The sequence below is a fragment of the Electrona antarctica genome, assembly GCF_951216825.1.
Source record: "Electrona antarctica genome assembly, chromosome: 5".
NCBI classification, from domain to species: domain Eukaryota; kingdom Metazoa; phylum Chordata; class Actinopteri; order Myctophiformes; family Myctophidae; genus Electrona; species Electrona antarctica.
Window position 1 is genome coordinate 11,681,559 of NC_136810.1, and position 13,499 is coordinate 11,695,057.

Here is a 13,499-nt window from a genome sequence, read left to right on the forward strand (position 1 = left end):
GTTGGGGTTCAATGCCTTGCTCAAGGGCACTTCAGCGGTGGTAATTTTAACGTGCCGGTCCCGGGATTCGAACTGGCGACCTTCCGGTATCAAGACCGCTCCGCAAACCGTTCGGCCACCGCTGCCACTGTGTAAACTTGAAACATTATTGTACTGTAAAAAGGTCTCTTTTCCCTTGATCTTTATCTTTTTTAGTGTAATAGTATTAGTTTACTATAATTAGATTAATACACGATAATCAACACTAACACTTTATTCACTCAAAGCAAACGGTACAAACAATATTGGTTTGCATCTTCTACAAAAATTAAAGTTACAAGTTACTGTCGCGTGTTGCCATTCTCTTGTACTTGTATTATTTCCCACCACGGAGTTACAGTACCCAGCTTGTATCTCGGAGGACAGGCAAGACGGGCGGTAGGTCGGTAGGCCAATCAGAGGCCGACGGGGCGTTACCATGTCTATGATCGGACGTAGAATAGATATACACGTGGGAGCCTGGGAGGGGAGTAGCTAGGATGAGGGTGTGGCAGAGAAAATAATTTTCATGCACAGCGCCCCCCACCACATCAGGACATCGTGGTACTGCAGCTAAAACTGCTTTAGAAGCCAGACAGAAATGACATGGACTGGTTATATCAAAGTGGTGATTTAGGCTCAAACCATTAGAAATACGTTTGATGGACATAAACAATATGATATTAAATATTAAAAACAGTAAAATGCATGTTGTAGTTCCTTTAATTAAATGTAGCTTACTTAGGCCTACTTACTTTCCACCACTGTAATTAATCATTATTATTATTATTATTATGACAGGCACCCCCATTCCAGATAAATTAAATGTCAAAGTGATGTGTGTACCAGTAAAACACTCTACAGACCATCTGGTCTAACCTGAAGTGGGGGTAAGGCAATACTTTTACACATGCCTCTTTTATTTATTTAATTCTGCTAGTTTGCAGCAGATTACATCAGACAGACATGTACAGTATGTGTGCTGAACAGAGACACTGCATTTGTTTTTGTTGTACTCATCAATTTAGTATCCAGCAGATATTCTTGCATAATGTGTTAAATAGGCCTACTGTGTATTGGGGTTTATGGAATATACATGCATAACATATAGCAGACACTCTTTTCCAGAGAAGTGCGAAATCAGAGTAAATTGTAGCTATAGTTAGGCCTACATTGATGATAAATCAAATTTGACATTTCATATGCTTCAAAATTGAAAAATAGAATCTGATTTGTATGCAGTCATATTTATGCAAAATGAGCCAATTGATCTTCCTGTTCAATTGTTTTTCTAATTTCTAATATAACCTATTTTATTGTGCTCAAAACAATTAAGACACTCAAATCATTTAACCTTAAAACAAAGGATCCTTCCACATTTTTCCCCAAGGACTATGTTGATTATTTTTGTGATATTTGTGTAGAAAGTGAAATCCTGATTCTGAACATTCTGCCAATAAACTGTTCCTGATTGTGCTCTATTTTTAAAATATGTAAATGATTAATTCAACTGACACTACTAATTAATTATAATAAGCAACGTATCCCCCGGCGGCGGCCCCCACACACACACAGTCACATACACACACACACTCGCGCGCTCGTAATCGCCATCGCTCACCCTACGAGAGCGCGCCGCGCGCGTTCACCGAAGATCACCGATTACAGCGAATGAAGAGAGAGGAAAAAACGCTCGAGAAACTGTGCTGCTGTCGGAGAGAGAGAGGAGGTGACGGAGGGAGCTGCGAGCACTGAAAAACACACAGAACCCTGGAGAAAGAACTGGATTATATTCACCGTGCCACGGATGAGAGAATATTATACTATCATCAGGGTTGAGGACAACGTACGGAACTGTGGATATCATGGCTACGGGACGCGAAGACGCGTAGTTTTTTTTAAATAATAAGACATAAATAAGGAGTATAGTTGTTTGGTTGAAGGAGAAACGGTACACACAGTGGAGAGAGAAGGAGAGAGAGAGAGGGAGCTGGCGTGGAGAGGAGAGGAGTGGATATACAAGCAAGCAACTGTTGGGGAGGTAAATAACACACCGTTTGTTTTGTTCCAACAATCACTCAGTGACAGCTCATGTAGGCTAATATTAACGTGATTCCTTTCTGCAGCAGTAGCAGCACAGACTGCTGTGTAGCAGCAGCAGCCTTTATTCTCTGTGTTCCTTCCATTATAGAGGAGGGAATGTCAAACCCCTTCAGAATGCAGACCGCTGTCTTCGTTGCACTCTACGGACGGTAGCTGTTTTTTTTCGCACAATATAGTCTTATTTTCAACACTGACAGGACGGAGTGATTCATTGTACGGTTTGAGCAGCTGCAGATCGGCACAATTGCTGTACAGTCTGTGATTGTCGACACATCAAACGGCAGTGTGTTGTGTTGTGTTCAGTCGTGCTGTCTGTGCCGACCTGTATGTATGTATGTGATCAAAAATAAAGACAGAATGCAACCTACAGCACCCTATGCGGCCAAGGGCTCTCCACCCCCCACCCAGCCAACCCCCGTGCCGTGCGTGTCATCATCATCATCATCGTGCCGTTTCATGAGGCTATACATAATGCGAGCGAGAGAGAAATCATGGCGTAAGAGTTACAGATGTGTGTATGACTGACTGACGCTGCCTCCTGCAGATGTGCACAGTTTCAACATATGGACCGTATCACACGTTCTGTGCAGAGGGGGGGGGGGGGGGGGGGGGGATAGAAGGCGAGCAGCAGCAGTAAACGTGACGCATTAGGTTCTTTGGATACCGGAGACCATTGACATTCCATGTCGCAGGAGGGAGGGGGTGTGTGTGTGTGTGTGTGTGTGTGTGTGTGTGTGTGTGTGTGTGTGTGTGTTTGTTTGTGAGTGGAGAGAGTATATGTATCTGTACTGTTAATGACAATTCATTGTGGGCCCTTTCACGTATAGTGACTAGTGTGTGTGTGTGTGTGTGTGTGTGTGTGTGTGTGTGTGTGTGTGTGTGTGTGTGTGTGTGGGTCCTTTCACGTGTATTGCAATGCAATGGCTGTGTGTGTTTTGGAGCACTTAGCACTATTGGTATTATTTAATGGTCTGCTGTATGTATTACCGATGCCTGTGTGACATTGGTGATGGTTAGGTCAGAGTGGTATGTTTGAGGAGGATGCTCAGTGTTCTTTTCAAGTGGAAACTTTTCATGGATGTTGTCAGGGTCTGATCCTTGGCTTGTACTGTGCTGTTATGAATGATGATGTACGAATTGAAGTCATTCTGTGTGTGCGGCTGGTTGACTCTCTGTGAATGAGGCGCAGGGGCGTCAACTAAAAGCCCTAAAATCTGGTCCAATTGGACCAGACTGTCTCATCCACTTACATTTTGGATTAATAAGTTCAATGAATGTGATGTCATCATGACTCGGTTCAGGATATTTGTCACATCTGTTTTTCTGGGCGCTGGTGGCTGTGAACCCCCTTCACAACTGGTTTCTGTTAATGCAGGAACTGAAGTTCATTCTGTCACTACTTTTACTCTGTACAGTAAAAGCAAGCAGTATTGCATAGAATATTGATAATTGTATCGATGATAATTGTACTAATGTTTGTCATGCGGTTTCTATTCTATTGCCCCAAAACCAATTCCTAGTAGTCACTGATTGTTATGCCAGTACATTCTTGAAGTTGAAGTGAACATTATTGAAAATACCAGATTTTTTTGCTTGTAAACCCTTATCTGTCAACTGACACCGTTGTTACGGCAAATTATTACTTAAGCTTAAAAAAAAGTCGCTCACATTGTCTTCACTTACAGCAGTAGTTTATTACAACGTTTCGGTCTAAACGACCTTCATCAGGTATCCTGTACATTTCCTTGTAGGAGTTGTAGGCCCTCTTTACTTAACCTACACCTGTCAAAATTTGAGTTCCAACTTCCACTTTTGTTTTTCAGACCACTTTCAACCACTTGAGCCCGTCTCTTATGATGTATAGCCAATCCACAAGCTCACAACATGCTATAGCGCTCTTTTTGAAACATTTCGTTACTTACTGTGCTTCACAATGCTGTCACATGTGGGAGTTGTTAGCTAGGTTAAAGTTACAGTATGATAGATTTTGTATGACAAGTTGGACTAATATCAAATTGAGAACAGACAGTGGATGAAAGCCAGTTATGATTTTTCTGCGACATGTTAAAAATGTAAGGCCCCCCTGTGGTGATCGCCCTCCCCCAACGAAGGGCCTATAGGACAGGGTTCCGTGCATCACGCTGTGTGCTTGTAGATCTGCTTTTGGTGAATGTTCCTCCCAGAATAGGGATGTCTAACGCCAAGTTATTTTCAATCTATCCTAATGGAAACAGATATTCTCTCAAGTCTTCCTTTTTACATACTAATGGGCCCTATTTTTGCCAGTGCCTTACTTACCCTTTATCCCTAAACTTTGTTGACTTTGACAATTTTAAAATGTTTTTCAAAATAGTAAAAAAAAAGAAAGAAAAAGGCAAAGAAGTTTCCGGAAAAGGGGTAAGTCACTGACGAAAATACGGCCATATATATATATATCTCTTAGAGGGAAAGATTTACATATTTACGTGTCGTTAATATGACATAAGGTGCTATAAAGTAACAATGCAATGAAAAAGTTATTTACAGGACCAGGAGTGACCTGAGAGATAAAAGTTTGAGAAGCACTGGCCTTACCTAGAAGAACCCAGGCTGGGAAGCACTGGTGGTCTACAGGCAGCAACTGTTGTAGAGACGTAGAGAGTGTCAGGCATGTTGATACAGGCCTGGGTGAGCTCAGTCAGACCACTGGTCTAAGCCCCCAGACAGTCCACTATTATATCTCCGCTACTGGAGAAGTTGTTTACAAGGCAGACCCATGCTTTTATGTTCTTTACAGCATCGCCACCATGGCTGCCAACTTTGGAGTGTGTGTGTGTGTGTGTGTGTGTGTGTGTGTGTGTGTGTGTGTGTGTGTGTGTGTGTGTGTGTGTGTGTGTGTGTGTGTGTGTGTGTGTGTGTGTGTGTGTGTGTGTGTGTGTGTGTGTGTGTGTGTGTGTGTGTGTGTGTGTGTGTGTGTGTGTGGTCCCCAAGGGGTCCTCCCCCTGCAACTTTCTTTTAACAAAGTAGATGTAATGTGTTCTGGTGAATTCTGGGAGTTTGGTACTTTTAATATCAGGCTTGCTTGGAAAATAATGGGTACAATTTCACACCATTCAAACGCAAAATGTAGGCCTACAGAAATTGATTTGATGACTGAAGAAATGTAATACCCATCTTTAATAATAACCATTCATGTACCTTGGCTGGCAATCCAGTCTGGCAGTGTGCCGCGGGTTCGACTCCCGATCCCGACGGCCTTTACTGCATGTCTTCCCCCCATCTCTCTCCCCATTTCCTGTCAGCCTACTGTCTGTCCCTCCCATAAAAATATAAAATAAAGGCGAAAGCCTAAAATTTAATAATAACCATTCATTATTTAAGTTAACATCTCTGTATGATCGCATGCACTGCCCAGACCCGCCAAGGGAGGGAAACATTATGCATAGTAGATGTAAGTTCTGGTGAATTTGGGGACTTTTTACCAAATCCAGAAGAAATCCAAATGCAGGAGACCCATGTGGGTTCCAGGGGTGTTTGCAGCCCTGATCAGCACAGGAAACTGCAGCAACTTAAAGTTTAGTTGTGATGTGTATTTGCAGGTCAAACATCACATCGAGGGTTTAGGTTTCATAACACTATGAAAAAGTTGACTTGCAAGTGGTACGACGGACGGTATGTCGTCGGACTCTTATCTTGAGAAATGCCTTTTAATAAGACACAACGTGCATTAGTTCTTGTTTACTATGCACAGTTTGCACACGATTGAGCTTTGTAGTGCTGAACAGTCCAGTGCCACTGTTGGCTTCTCTGACTCTACTGAGTACCTTGATGTTGACAAGTTAATTAAGAGTCTTACTGTACTCAATCTCCCTGTTGTTTGTCTTTGAGAGGTGGCATATACTGAACAAACGGCACAGAGGAGCATTAAGGTCACATGTCATCATGAGCCGTTGTCTGCCTCGGGCGCTTCTCACAAAATACCAACGCTGATGTCACATCTGCCAGGGGAGAGTGTGTGTGTGTGTGTGGCGCGCATGTGTTTTACTGTCTTTGTGTGTGTGTGTGTGTGCGGCTGGGAGTTACCTAACCGCGTGTGTGTACATTACCTGTTAATCTTGTTGCACCATTTGCATGTTGGTATTCTATAATGTGCTGTCGGTTGAGTTTCGTCTCCATTGCTTTGCACTAAGAGCAGTTTCACTTGACTTTGAGTATGAAATGCATGTAAAGAGTAAACCTTATAGTTTTTAGGTTTGATGATCAGTGGTCAGGTGTTTGCTGATCAGCACGTGGTCAGATCATGTTTGATGATCTGATGTTTGCTGATCAGTGGTCAGATCATTTGAACAAAAAAGGGTTTTCAAAGAAGTACTGCTTATCTCCAAAATGGTTTGCCTGTCTAAAGCCCTAACCACACCAAAGGGTCAAGACGGTTTTAGCGTTGTCCATGCGGTGTGATATGTCTTGTTGCACGTTGACCCATTCAACACATGGAATTCAATGGCCCAAACCACACCAAAGGGTCGAGACGGTTTTAGCGTTAACTTTAGCGTTTGGGTCCAAACAACCGTTTGGACCCAAGGAGTTGCATGGCGACCCTTTGGTGTGGTTAGGGCTTAACACAGACCCTGATGAAGACCTTCTAGTTCGATACGTCTTCGGTCATATTGTTGCATTGCTCAAAATAAATCCTTAATATTTTTTAATCAAAGACTGAGTGCCTTGGAATTATTTTCTTTGCAAGTCTGCAGTCCACAGTCCACACCATTTGGGAGTTAAGCAGTACTTCTTTGAAAACCCTTTTTTGTTCATCTATGTTCCTACCTGTATCACCAAAGAGCACCTATCTATTAGAGCCACTGACTGATCCCTGCAGCACTTCTTTTTTCTCTTTTTAAACAGTGGTCCGAACATGTTTGATGACCTGATGTTTGTGGTCACTGGTCATGTTTGATAATCAGATATGATGTGTTGTGTTCCGTTCCGTTCCATTTGGAAGCATAATTCCCCTTGCTGCTCTGTCAGGCTTCCTGGTTATTATGGTTGATTATGTAAGTGTGAACATGAAGCCCCCTGAGAGAACCCCAGTGAGACATCACCCTGACAGCCTAGCAGAGCTGAGGAGAAAACAGAGCTTAAAGGCTGCAGGGTAGAGGAGAACCGCACGCTGTTGTTTTGAAACTATGGCATGGGAGTGAGACATCAACTCTCCTGCTCTCCATCGTGTGTAGAGCCAATTCACCAAATAAGAGCGTTCAGTGTTTATTCTGCTTTGTAATCTCGCAGATAATGCTCTCTAAACTATAAACTAATTTATCTTCCCTCTAGAGTTGATTGTTTGGGTACGTCCTCCTGGTGATGTGGCGTTACTGCACAGAGGAACAGATGCAATCATGCAAATGACTTAGAATTTATCATTTAGAACAGACAGACATGTCATACACACACTGTAATGGCGCTTTAGGCAGGAGCTAGAATTTGAAACCCACTTTCATCATTCATCTCTCACTGTTTGTGTGTTGGCCATAGTGGAGTAGTCATTATCACCCAGCACTGACTAACAGTTCTACCACAGCAAGCACTGAGCTGTGGGCTGCCAATATAGGCTACAGTTTAGAGATACCGACGGTGGCTGCAAAGTGGCCAGTTTGAATCCACAGACTGGCTGCGAAAAAGAGTGGCAGGGGTGACAGTCGACTTAATTTCACTCCCACGTGACACAATCCAATCCATTCAGTATGCACACTCGGTGCAGCTTCTCCCAACTGCCAACCGTTTTATAGTTTTATACTGGGCTATAGTATGTATCGTTTCTTTATACTATAACAGTATAAGACTGTGGTTGTACTGGGCAGCTTCCTCCCAATGGCCAACCGTAGCAGACTGGTCAACTCCCAGTGACAAATACTAGACTTTGTACTGGGGAGCTACCAGAGTGGCTAACGGTAACATGAATGAGGTAGTACTGGCCAGCTTCCAGTGGCCAACAGTAGAAGACTATGGTTGTACTGGACAACTCCCAGTGGTCAACAACAGTAGAAGCAGCTCCCAGGACCCAGCCAGCCGTGAATGAATCATGTGATGCAGTATTTGGGTTAAACATGTTGATGGTACCAAGGCTTAAGCTAACTAAAGCCATGACCTTGCAACTGCTCCTTCATCGTACATCATTGGGACAGTTAAACTGCCATGAAGTTCAAAACAAAATGACCAAAAGCATATAGGCAAAGGGTTGCACAAGAAACTCAGGATGAACTCCAAGCTGTTGAAAAGTGTTTGAGTCGCTTCCACAAAGCCCTTGGCTCACGTTTCTGTTTTGTCTGCTGTTCCAGCTGACGGTATGCAGCAAATGGTTTTGTTAAATATAGTCCATCACACCCCTCTACACCCAAATGATATCATATCCTCTCAACCCTCTGACTTAATTATATATTTAATATTATGTAGGGTATCTCCCAAAAGTAGATCTGTACCATGTGAAAACACTAACTGTTGTGTATTTTTAGGAACTAATTAAGAAATTATAAAGGATAATGCGTAAGTATAGGAGAGACTTGGCAGAGAGAGTTGGTGACCTGCAGTGTTACATTTTTATTTAGTTTTAGTCACAGTCTTTTGAATACAATGTCTTTAGTTTTAGTCATATTTTACTAAACATAACATTTTGTTGATTGTGTCTACAAAATTGGCGTCATAATGGCTGATTTTACACTTTGTTGCATGCTGCATGCTGAAAATAGCCAGATCGGATATTTTCAGAGTGCAACACCCGAGTGCAACCAAATGCTGACTTGTCTTTTATTTATTTATACGATATTTTGGGGCTTTTTCTGCCTTTATTTGATAGTGTACAGTAGACTGACAGGAAATGGGGAGAGAGATGGGGAGTAACCCGCAGCAAAGGTCGTTGGGATCGGGACTCGAACCCGTGACATGCTGTCAGGCTGGATTAGCAGCCTAGGTGCCCGGGCGTCTACGGCAGCCGTCCAGGCCGTCTTTTAGTTCTACTGGATCTCTTCTCCACTAGTAACTCCCTGACATTTTAGTCTAGTTTTTATTTGTTGACAAAATTGTCAATGTATAACGTAGTCTTAGTTTTAGTCATCATAGCTTAGTTTTTACTTAGTTTTTCGTTGACAAACACTTTTTCTAAACTACGACAAAATTAACACTGGTGACTTGATGTCATGAGATGTATTACACCCTGTTGTATATTTGTATCTCTATAATATGTTTTTTATCTTTGACGATTTTTTTTGTTATGTTATGTAAAGCACTCTGTTGTTTTTAAATGTGCTCTATAAATAAAGTTGGATTGGATTCTAAACCCAAGCGTGCGTAAGTGTATGCGGCACACGTGCACTAATTATCTGCGCTGCCAATCCCAGTGTGTCCTTTGATGATAGCCCCTGTGAGTCCCTGTGAAGTCTCTGTCTTTGCGGGGGACACATCTTGATGATAGTCCCTGTGAAGTCTCTGTCTTTGCGGGGGACACATCTTGCCTACAGAGTACAGAGCTGCTGCGTGTCACTCAGTGTCATGTAAGACAATACCAGGATGAGATCAGCCTTTCACATTCCATGTCAGCTCTGGCTGAATGTATTTCAGAGAACCGAGGTGTATTTTTAGATGCGTCCACAATGGAGCGGGCCGGGGGACATCTTAAATAGGGTGTCTTTGTCCGGATATAGCTGAGGGGAGAGAGAGAGAGAGAGAGGGAGGCATGCAGCGCAAGTTATACAGAGCGTTTGATATTTGTTCTCCGGCTTTAGACGGAGCGGAGGCGTCTCCTCCATGTTGTATTTTTCCATTCTTTATTGACACTTTGGCTGAGAAGCAGCGAGGTGTATGGTGGTTCTTCTGACACGACATACAGTATAGACTACTGTTGGTAGAAGGACGGCTTGTACTCATCAGTGCTTCTTTTAACACATTAAGACCTGAGGCCGATTCTACAAATGCTTTCTAGATCAGTAGTTCTCACACTTTCAAGATTTTTCAAAATGGTTAGAAAAATAGCAGATTTACAAGCTCGTAGCATGGTACGAAGTGACCTGCTGTGTATCAGTCAGAGCTTGAGCTGGTAGCTTGTACAGTATGTCTGCTAGTTTTGAATAGCCAACGCAAAAATCTAAAATGACACGGATGCTTTCCCAGTTTTAATGGGCCCAAGACACACCTGCTACCTTCTTATAAGCTGCTGTTTGCTCTGACTACTAGTGTAAATGTTAATTAGGTTGTTGTTGTCAGAAGTACAATATGATTTGTGGTTTTTGCTGAGTGGGCCTCAACTAGTCATTGATCTTAATGAGGCCCGAGGGCTGTGGGTGGGGGCCTGGGGGGGGGGGGGGGGGGGGGGAAGAACATGTCGGCGAAATACGTAGAATATGAATGCAGTGACATACCTAATGAAATCCCTAGAATATGAATGCAGTGACATACCTAATGAAATCCCTAGAATATGAATGCAGTGACATACCTAATGACATCCCTAGAATATGAATGCAGTGACATACCTAATGAAATCCCTAGAATATGAATGCAGTGACATACCTAATGAAATCCCTAGAATATGAATGCAGTGACATACCTAATGAAATCCCTAGAATATGAATGCAATGGCAGTTAATGTTCTGTTCTGACGGGGGTTTGATGAGACTAGCTGATGTCTCTAGCTGTCCCAGTGACCTCTCTGACCTCACCCTGTATGCCAGCGCAGCTGGTTGCTCTGTGATGCTCATGTGACAGGAAGTCCCCGTCCCCACCCCCAGGCCCAGCGTTCTGGGGTGATCTGTCACGATGTGACAGTCTGACCTTGTTGGCGTTCTGACGGATTGGCGTCTTGTGAGTGGGTTCAACGTCGGAGTGGAATGACCTCGTCTTCAGTGGCACAGAGTGTGACCCAGGGACGGACACAGGTGAAGACACCGGGTTGTCCTAACGTACGAGGACAGCAAGGAAGCTCCAAACGTTCACAGGTGAAGACACGGGGTTGTCCTAACGTACGAGGACAGCAAGGAAGCTCCAAACGTTCACATGACAAGGTGACCATCAGTGACCCCAGGCTGTTTTACCAGTGGTAATCTCAACCCTTTCCGGCTGCAACCCCCCAAAATAATCACATTTGAACTGGCGACCCCCCCACACCCTGACAAGCACTTGGAACTGTAGGAGTTGAGGCATTATGTTTAGTTTGACTCGGTTTCACATAAATATTGAGAAAATGGCTGATCTACAAGCCCACAATGCCTCGCAATACGAACAAACCACTGTAAGCTTGTAGATCAGCTATTTTCAAAATTGTTGCCCCTTTCAATATGTTATTTGACAATTTGTTGGTCAATGTTTGACCGGTTTTGAATAGTTTGTTGATTACTTTTGATACAGTAAAGGTCTCCACACACCGGGCGCGAATCGGATGCGAATTCAGACTTTTAGCGGCGTTTCTCCATCGGGTTTTCCGAAAAACGCGGCCGGTGTGCAACCACCTTAATGGTCTTTTTTTAAGGTATTAAAAAAAGTCATCCTTGATTATTCTCATCTGGGGGGAAAAATCATGTGGGGACCCCCCCTGGTGGTCCTAACCCACCACAGGTTGAAACAACTGTGTTATACAACTTACAAAACAGTAATATCTTAATATTTTAACCTGACAGACAGTAGAAATGCCCCTCCCTGTGTGTTCTAACCTCTGACAGACAAGGTACAATGAATGTGCAGGATCTAAGGATCCACTGGCAAAATCAATATCCATTTACTCCATTCTCTCTCTCTCTCTCTCCTTTCTCTCTCTTTCTCTCTCTTTCTCTCTCTCTCTCTCTCTCTCTCTCTCTCTCATTTACTGACCTTATGGAACCCAGTTAAAGTCTCTTAGTGGTCCCCAGGTGCTTTCATAAAGGCTGTAGTGACTGTTGATGCTAATGGATGATGAGCTAACCACATTAACCGTGGCATCCCTATTTTTGGACCAAAAAAAGATATTTTTTACTATTTTTTCTTTCAAATTTGTAAATTTTATTTCATAAAAAAACAACTTTGCAAATTTGAAAATGTATTTAATTTCCCAAAAAGGGTGTCGCACCGTGATGTGTTCCTCCATTTCCATCCACCATTTGTCATACAAAGTATACTGTAGGGCTTAAGTGCTTTAATCAGCTCCTCGATCGGCTCCTTCTCTTCCAGGCATAGTAATTTTAAAACCTCACTGTCACTAAACAGAATGGATAAGACGGTGAATCCCACAGTTCCTCACTAAACGGAATGGATACAGACAGCGAATCCCACAGTTCCTCTGATCTCGGCTGTCCAACCGTGTTACAGTATCTCCTCCCCCGCTCCTCCTTCCATTCTGGAGCTCTCTTCAAAGGCCATACAGATTGGTAGCGTATTTGGCAGTATAGGGCTGTGGCGAATCTCATGACATTTTACTTGACGATGAATTGTCCTACAAATACAAATAATTGCAATTAACGACACATTTGTGCTTTTGGACTGACAGATACAGGGACCTCCATATTTGGACATAAAAGGGACAAGGACTGACAGATATATTGTCAGATCGCCAGTGCGACGTAGGTGTGAGTAGTAGCGGAAGTAGCCGATCTACAAGTGAATGTGTCTGACGGTGAGATAATGAGCTGTGAGCCTTTGGATTGGTGGAGTCTGCTAACATCTGATCACAGTTCAGTACCCTGGCATCAACCAACCGGTCATCAGCATCTGGGTTTTGTTTGTCCTGAATGGCTGATTACTTGTTACATCTGGTTTTGGCATCCATTGTTAGATATGCCCATATGACGACTCCGGATATGGTCTAAAAGTGTGAAAAACATATTTTTCATTTCACTAGGTCTTTAACCCATTTTGGGCGGGAACCCCTTTTGGTGTTAGCATTATGTTATGCTTTAGCTATTGAAAAATAGCAGATCTACAAGCTCATAGCTTGTAGGTCTGCTATTTTTGAAAAATCGAAGAACGACTGACATAGAAACAGCTTTTTCAGAAAACTGTCAGGATGTAGAAGACATTTTTAGAATCTGATCTCAGGTCAAAATGGGTTAATCGTACACCTCAGTAATGGCTGTGCCCAGGGCACCCCTCTGTGGAGTAGTCTATAGGCATTCTCTGCATTAGGTCGTGGTGGCCAGGCTTTTCTCCTTGGAGATGAACTGGGAACGAGGCTATGGCAAGGAGGGTAAAGGTATTATTTATGAAGCAGCTTTAATGTTGGTATAGTTTGAATTTCGGAAGGCAACCGCAAGTGAATGAGAGAGAGAGAGTGTACCTGCATTCCATCACTAACAACTGCCAAACGGCCTCTTGAGCAACACATGTACTGTAACTGTGTAAGTGCTGAATGGTGAACCATGGAGGTCACTGGGAGGCTCCCAGGTATGAAT

At 43.1% G+C, this 13,499-nt stretch overlaps 1 protein-coding gene across 1 annotated transcript in view; it reads left to right on the plus strand.

The window, feature by feature from the left end:
* Positions 1-1,759: 1,759 nt before the first annotated feature.
* Positions 1,760-13,499, plus strand: part of LOC306923263 (unconventional myosin-IXAb-like) — a 151,622-nt gene continuing 139,882 nt past the window's right edge. The window contains exon 1 of the mRNA XM_079501296.1: positions 1,760-2,059. The gene's annotated coding sequence lies outside the window, so the exon portion shown is untranslated. The remainder of the gene's footprint in view (positions 2,060-13,499) is intronic.